General features: G+C 31.3%; 1 long non-coding RNA gene across 1 annotated transcript; it reads left to right on the top strand.

Moving 5' to 3' along the window:
• The first annotated feature begins 3,658 nt into the window (after positions 1 to 3,658).
• LOC127902941 (uncharacterized) lies at positions 3,659 to 5,466 on the top strand. The gene is made up of 2 exons (XR_008055582.1): positions 3,659 to 3,822; positions 5,037 to 5,466. It is a non-coding gene; the product is annotated as an uncharacterized LOC127902941 (long non-coding RNA).
• Positions 5,467 to 5,858: the final 392 nt, after the last annotated feature.

Here is a 5,858-nt window from a genome sequence, read left to right as displayed (position 1 = left end):
TTGTTTTCTTAGTTTAATTAGTTTAATTTCTCTTAAAACTCAATTTGCTCAACTAGGTTAGAATTAATATTAATTTTAGATTTAAATTAGACTTTTCAATTTATAACAATCCCTGTGGGATCGACCTCGTTACCACTTTTCTATCTCTAGATTCGTGCGCTTGCGAGTATATTAAAATTTTCACAACAAGAATACAGAAGAAATATGGACTTAGATTAATATATTCCCACTTTGTGCTTAGAAAAGAAACTGTAAACACCAATTCTTGAAAGGAGACGCCCAGTGGCAGTAACCTGGGCTGAAGAATAAAGGACCATGCGAAAGATTTATGGCATAATTAGTATCAAATTTCTGTATTCTTGAATGTATGGTTTGTATCATGGCATCAATAAGAGAAAAAAATTGATCATATAGAAAATCGTTTGCAAAATTTGCATCTTTGTTGCATGTTGATTTCACTGTTGTACCACTTGCTCTGAAATTTTTATGTTTTTTCGTCACTAATTTTTCTTATTTGTCCTGGCCCGTATAAAGCCATGAAATAGGCATCGGGCCTTGTGTCGATTTCTATTCAGAAATAAGTAATTAAGTAATTGGGTCAAACTATTTTGCGTCATGGGTTTGGTTCCCCAGTCGCTTGTCTTTTAATGAATGCACCTTTAGATAGTCAACAGAGGAATTTGAGGGCTGAGATTTAACCATTGAAAAATGGGTAACTGGTTGAAAGAATAGTTCCAGTACAATGAAAAAGAAAAAGATAAGGGCCTGTTCGGTATCACAAATTAAATCATGAAAGAAATCGCAAAACAAAACCCAAGCCTTATCTCTCATCCCGATCGAAGTTCACAGCTCTCTTTCTCTCTCTCTCTCTGTCACAGTTCTTCAACCACATTTCGTCACAACTCTCTCTCTCCATCTCGATCTTTAACCAAAATCGACTGTTGTTGTCCCTCTGCTTCTCTCGACTGGTGGTGGTGGTGCTGCTACTGCTGCTACGGCATCTCTGTTGAGGATCAACTGGTGCTGTTGCTACTGCGGCATCTGTGATCCATCTCAATTGGTGGTGGTGGTGCTGCTGCTGCTACTGTTGCGTCTCTACTCTGTCTCGACTGGTGCTGCTGCTGCTCTCGCTCTCTCTCTCAGGTTGCTCCTATAACGAGATCTGAGCACATATGTTGATGATGCAGAGCAAGAAATTGAAGAAATCCTAATTATATTTAAATGTATAATATTTAGGAATATTTTAATTAATTTGTATTCTAATTTAATTTGGTTTCCTATTTAGAGTCTTATTGTTTAGGTATTGCTTATTTGGGTAATATTCCTAATTTGGGCATAAGTCTTATTAAAATAGATTTTCTAATCATATTAGTATAAGTCTTACTTAGTATAAATAAGCGTCTTTTGTAGCTTTTACAAGTAGAGAATTTTGAGTTCAATAATATTTCAATTTTCAAATCTCTTTGTGAGTATTTGAATAGTTAATTCTCAGTATTCTGAATCAACGAGTCTTAACCCCTAAGTTCGCGGTATTCTTTTGAATTAACGTGAATTTAGTTGTTCTTTTATTCTGGTATTCTCTAGAATCAACGGAATATTTTGAACATTAAACTTCCGCTGCATCAGCTTGGTATCAGAGCCAAAACCTGGTCTCACCAATCTAACTCCATCTACCACCAAACCTTTCATTTTTTCCTTTTTTGTTTTTTTCCGTTTAGTTTAAAAAAAAAAACCCAAACAACACCAAAAAAAGCATAGGAAAAAAAAAAGAAAAAAATTATATCATGAAATCACAATATCGACGTGAAGATTTCATCTTGAGAGATGTTTTAGTTAAGATGTTGAGGATTTTGCATTCAATTTCTCAAGATTTAGAGAAAATTCGAGATAGAAAATCTTTACACATAAAGCATGCATATGGATTTGATGAAGTTGTTCATGATGATGTTTGTTATGAAGATAATGAGGAAAATGGTAACTTGGTTTCCCTCGACAATATTATTCCTTCCGAGGAGAATATTAATTGGCCATTCATGTCTACAATAAATCCTCAACACAAAGACAATATTGATTTGGATCAATCGTCGAAATTTGATGAGTATCTTGATATTGTGGGACAAGGAGAGGTAATTGTTTATCCATCTTTTGATCTTGTGGAGGAGAGAGAGATAGTTATTGATACAATCTCTTATTGTTCTCTTGATTTGCCGAAAGAAGACAAAAAGAGTTGTGATATTTTTCAACAGTTAGTGGATTATAAGAAGAAATCGTTTTTCCTTAACTATGTTGAAGTTCGACACGAACAATACGAGAAGACATTATTGGAGAAGTTGTTGATAGAAGAATTTATTTTACGCCATTGGAGTGATTGGATGGACATTATTACAAAAGTTGGAAAATTTAAAGTTCGTCGTCTATGTCAAAGCTCTGTTTTAAAAATTAATCCTTATGCACATGAAGATGTTCTTGAAGATTACAATATACAAAATTCGAGGACGAATTTTCTCCAACCTGGCGGGAATGATGCAGAGCAAGAAATTGAAGAAATCCTAATTATATTTAAATGTATAATATTTAGGAATATTTTAATTAATTTGTATTCTAATTTAATTTGGTTTCCTATTTAGAGTCTTATTGTTTAGGTATTGCTTATTTGGGTAATATTCCTAATTTAGGCATAAGTCTTATTAAAATAGGTTTTCTAATCATATTAGGATAAGTCTTACTTAGTATAAATAAGCGTCTTTTGTAGCTTTTACAAGTAGAGAATTTTGAGTTCAATAATATTTCAATTTTCAAATCTCTTTGTGAGTATTTGAATAGTTAATTCTCGGTATTCTGAATCAACAAGTCTTAACCCCTAAGTTCGCGGTATTCTTTTGAATCAACGTGAATTTAGTTGTTCTTTTATTCCGGTATTCTCTAGAATCAACGGAATATTTTGAACATTAAACTTCCGCTGCATCAGCTAATGATGCAGAGCAAGAAATTGAAGAAATCCTAATTATATTTAAATGTATAATATTTAGGAATATTTTAATTAATTTGTATTCTAATTTAATTTGGTTTCCTATTTAGAGTTTTATTGTTTAGGTATTGCTTATTTGGGTAATATTCCTTAGTTTAGGCATAAGTCTTATTAAAATAGGTTTTCTAATCATATTAGGATAAGTCTTACTTAGTATAAATAAGCGTCTTTTGTAGCTTTTACAAGTAGAGAATTTTGAGTTCAATAATATTTCAATTTTCAAATCTCTTTGTGAGTATTTGAATAGTTAATTCTTGGTATTCTGAATCAACGAGTCTTAACCCCTAAGTTCGCGGTATTCTTTTGAATCAACGTGAATTTAGTTGTTCTTTTATTCCGGTATTCTCTAGAATCAACAGAATATTTTGAACATTAAACTTCCGCTGCATCAGTTGAGGATTGACATTGGCTCACTGGTATTATTCTTCTATTTGGGTAAATTTTGAGTAATTATTATTTATCTTGTGCATATTATTTCATTATTCTTATATTTCCAAGCTTTACTTGTCCCTACGTCTTAAGGAATAAGAAAAAAAAAGCAGTGTAAGAGAAATAATAAGAGTGGAAATGGTAATGTTGTCAATGAAGAAGAAACCTTTAATTTTTGCTTTGGTTCTGTGTCTTGTTCTGTGTCTTATTATGGATATTGGATTTGGTGTTGGTGTCTTGTTGCAGAGTTATGAGAAAGCAAGTTACAGTCGTGGGTTCAGCAAATCTTTTGGCGAGATTTTTTATACTTCTAATTATGGAACTCTTCAACTCACTAATGGCTTGGCTTCTACACCTCAAATGGGGTAAGGGCTTTCTTTCTTTTTTTTTAATTGTCATGCTCCAATTTTCAAGGATTTAACTTAATACCTACAAAAGGATAAACTTGTATATCATGTGACCTTGGTGGTATGAGAATTTTGGTTTTAGTGGGATTTTGGATTATTCTGGAGTTTGGTGTACCTTTTGAAAGGTAATTTGGTTGATGCATGAATATCTTGTGTCAAATGTCCAAGAGAAAATGTTAATATGTTTGATTTGGTTTTTGCTTTCCTGTTTGTGTCTTGCAGTTGGAATAACTGGAAATTTTTTGCCTGCAATACCAGTGAAGCCATCATTAAAGAAATTGGTATTTGTTTGTTAGCTCATATAATTCGTTTGTTTTATTATATCATACTGAGAAACAATTAACATATTGGCAATGACAATTTGGAAAGTCTTGTTATTGAGAATAAGAGATAAGTGCATTAATTCACTTGGGTTGCAAAGAATTTGGATGAATGAGGGATGATGATTATAAAAAATAGTGCAATGGCAGATAAATAGCTGAAAGTTGAAATAGAATTGGTTGGGGAGAGAAAGAATGACTTTTATCAAACATGCTTGATTAATTTAAGTGGCAGATACTCATTTGAATTAATCTTTTTTTTACAACTAGGGGTTTTGCATATCCTGAGTTTTTTAAGAAAGTGATCGCAATGATGATGATAATATTGATTCTCATTATGTCTTCACGATTACAAGTTTATCTTTTCGAGGTACTTGCATAAGTTTTACAGGTTTACTGTATAAATAATACACTAGGAACATGTAGTTTGTTATTATCTGATGATTTGCATTTTTCATTTTAATTTCTGCTGAATGCATTGAAATTACAACAAAATGGTTGTGATTGGATATGAAATACACTGGGAACTTATGTATACATATATACCATATATTATTTTCAGCTCTGTGTTTTGCACAATTTTGTTTTGATGTTGGCTTCATGTTATGTTTGTAACTGCTGTGTTTTTGCATCTTGTTTGTTGAACAAGCACTTTTTACTTGATGGCTTATGTCTATCAACCATCCTCACTTCATGGGTAGTTATTGCATTCGACAAAGCACCTGAATCCAAATGTAGTTTCAGTGGTTCTATGATCGATTATTGATCAATATATTCTCCTATTTCCTTGCTGACGATGATAATTCTGTTTTAATTTCTAAACTATATCTTCCAGTTCATGCCTTGAATAAGAAGGATGAATTTCGTGAAGTTGCAACGACATGTGAGACTGAAATAGGACCTTCCATCACAGTAGGCAATATTAAGGGCATGGTCCCAAACTCTAGACCTTGAGGTTGCAAGATGTAGGGCATCATAACCGAAAGCATGTGCTCATGGCAATTTTTGTGGCAATACATTCAATCTCAGCCATTTATTTATTGCACAGGAAACACTTCATGTTAGATCATTTTTTATGAATGATTCTTGTCATCACCTTTTCACTAAGATACGTGTTTGTCCGATGTCCTTTTTTTTTTCTCTTGTGCCACTATGTTTTCATTGGGTTGATTCCATTGTATTAATTAATTTTGTAAATAACTGATTGTTGTTGTATTCCTCATTGATTAAAAGTGAATATTGTAAATTAAACTATTATTCTATTTTAATTCTTTTGTATGAATGATTTGATTTAAAATCTAAATTGTAGAGATGAATGGTATAAGAGATAAAATTGTAATTTCATGCAACATGATTACTTGGGTAATGCATGATACCCATCATGTAATTTTTATAATTATTTTTTTTAAATAATAGATATTGTAATATTTTAATTATAGTATAAAAATAAAGATAATATGAAACTGTTTTCAATTAATGTTAATAATTAAATTGTATTATCATTTAATTTTTTATAATTATTTTGTTTAAATTATTTATGATATGTTTGTGTATGTATTAGTTAAACAATTATACTTTAATTATAAGTATGACTTAAATATTTAGTAAAAGTTGTTTTCGAAAATAGTACTACCAAACACATATTTACTGTTTTGAAAATGTTACAATTTTCAT

The sequence above is a fragment of the Citrus sinensis genome, chromosome 6 (assembly GCF_022201045.2).
Source record: "Citrus sinensis cultivar Valencia sweet orange chromosome 6, DVS_A1.0, whole genome shotgun sequence".
Taxonomy (NCBI): Eukaryota; Viridiplantae; Streptophyta; class Magnoliopsida; order Sapindales; family Rutaceae; genus Citrus; species Citrus sinensis.
This window is presented reverse-complemented; position numbering and strand designations above follow the sequence as displayed.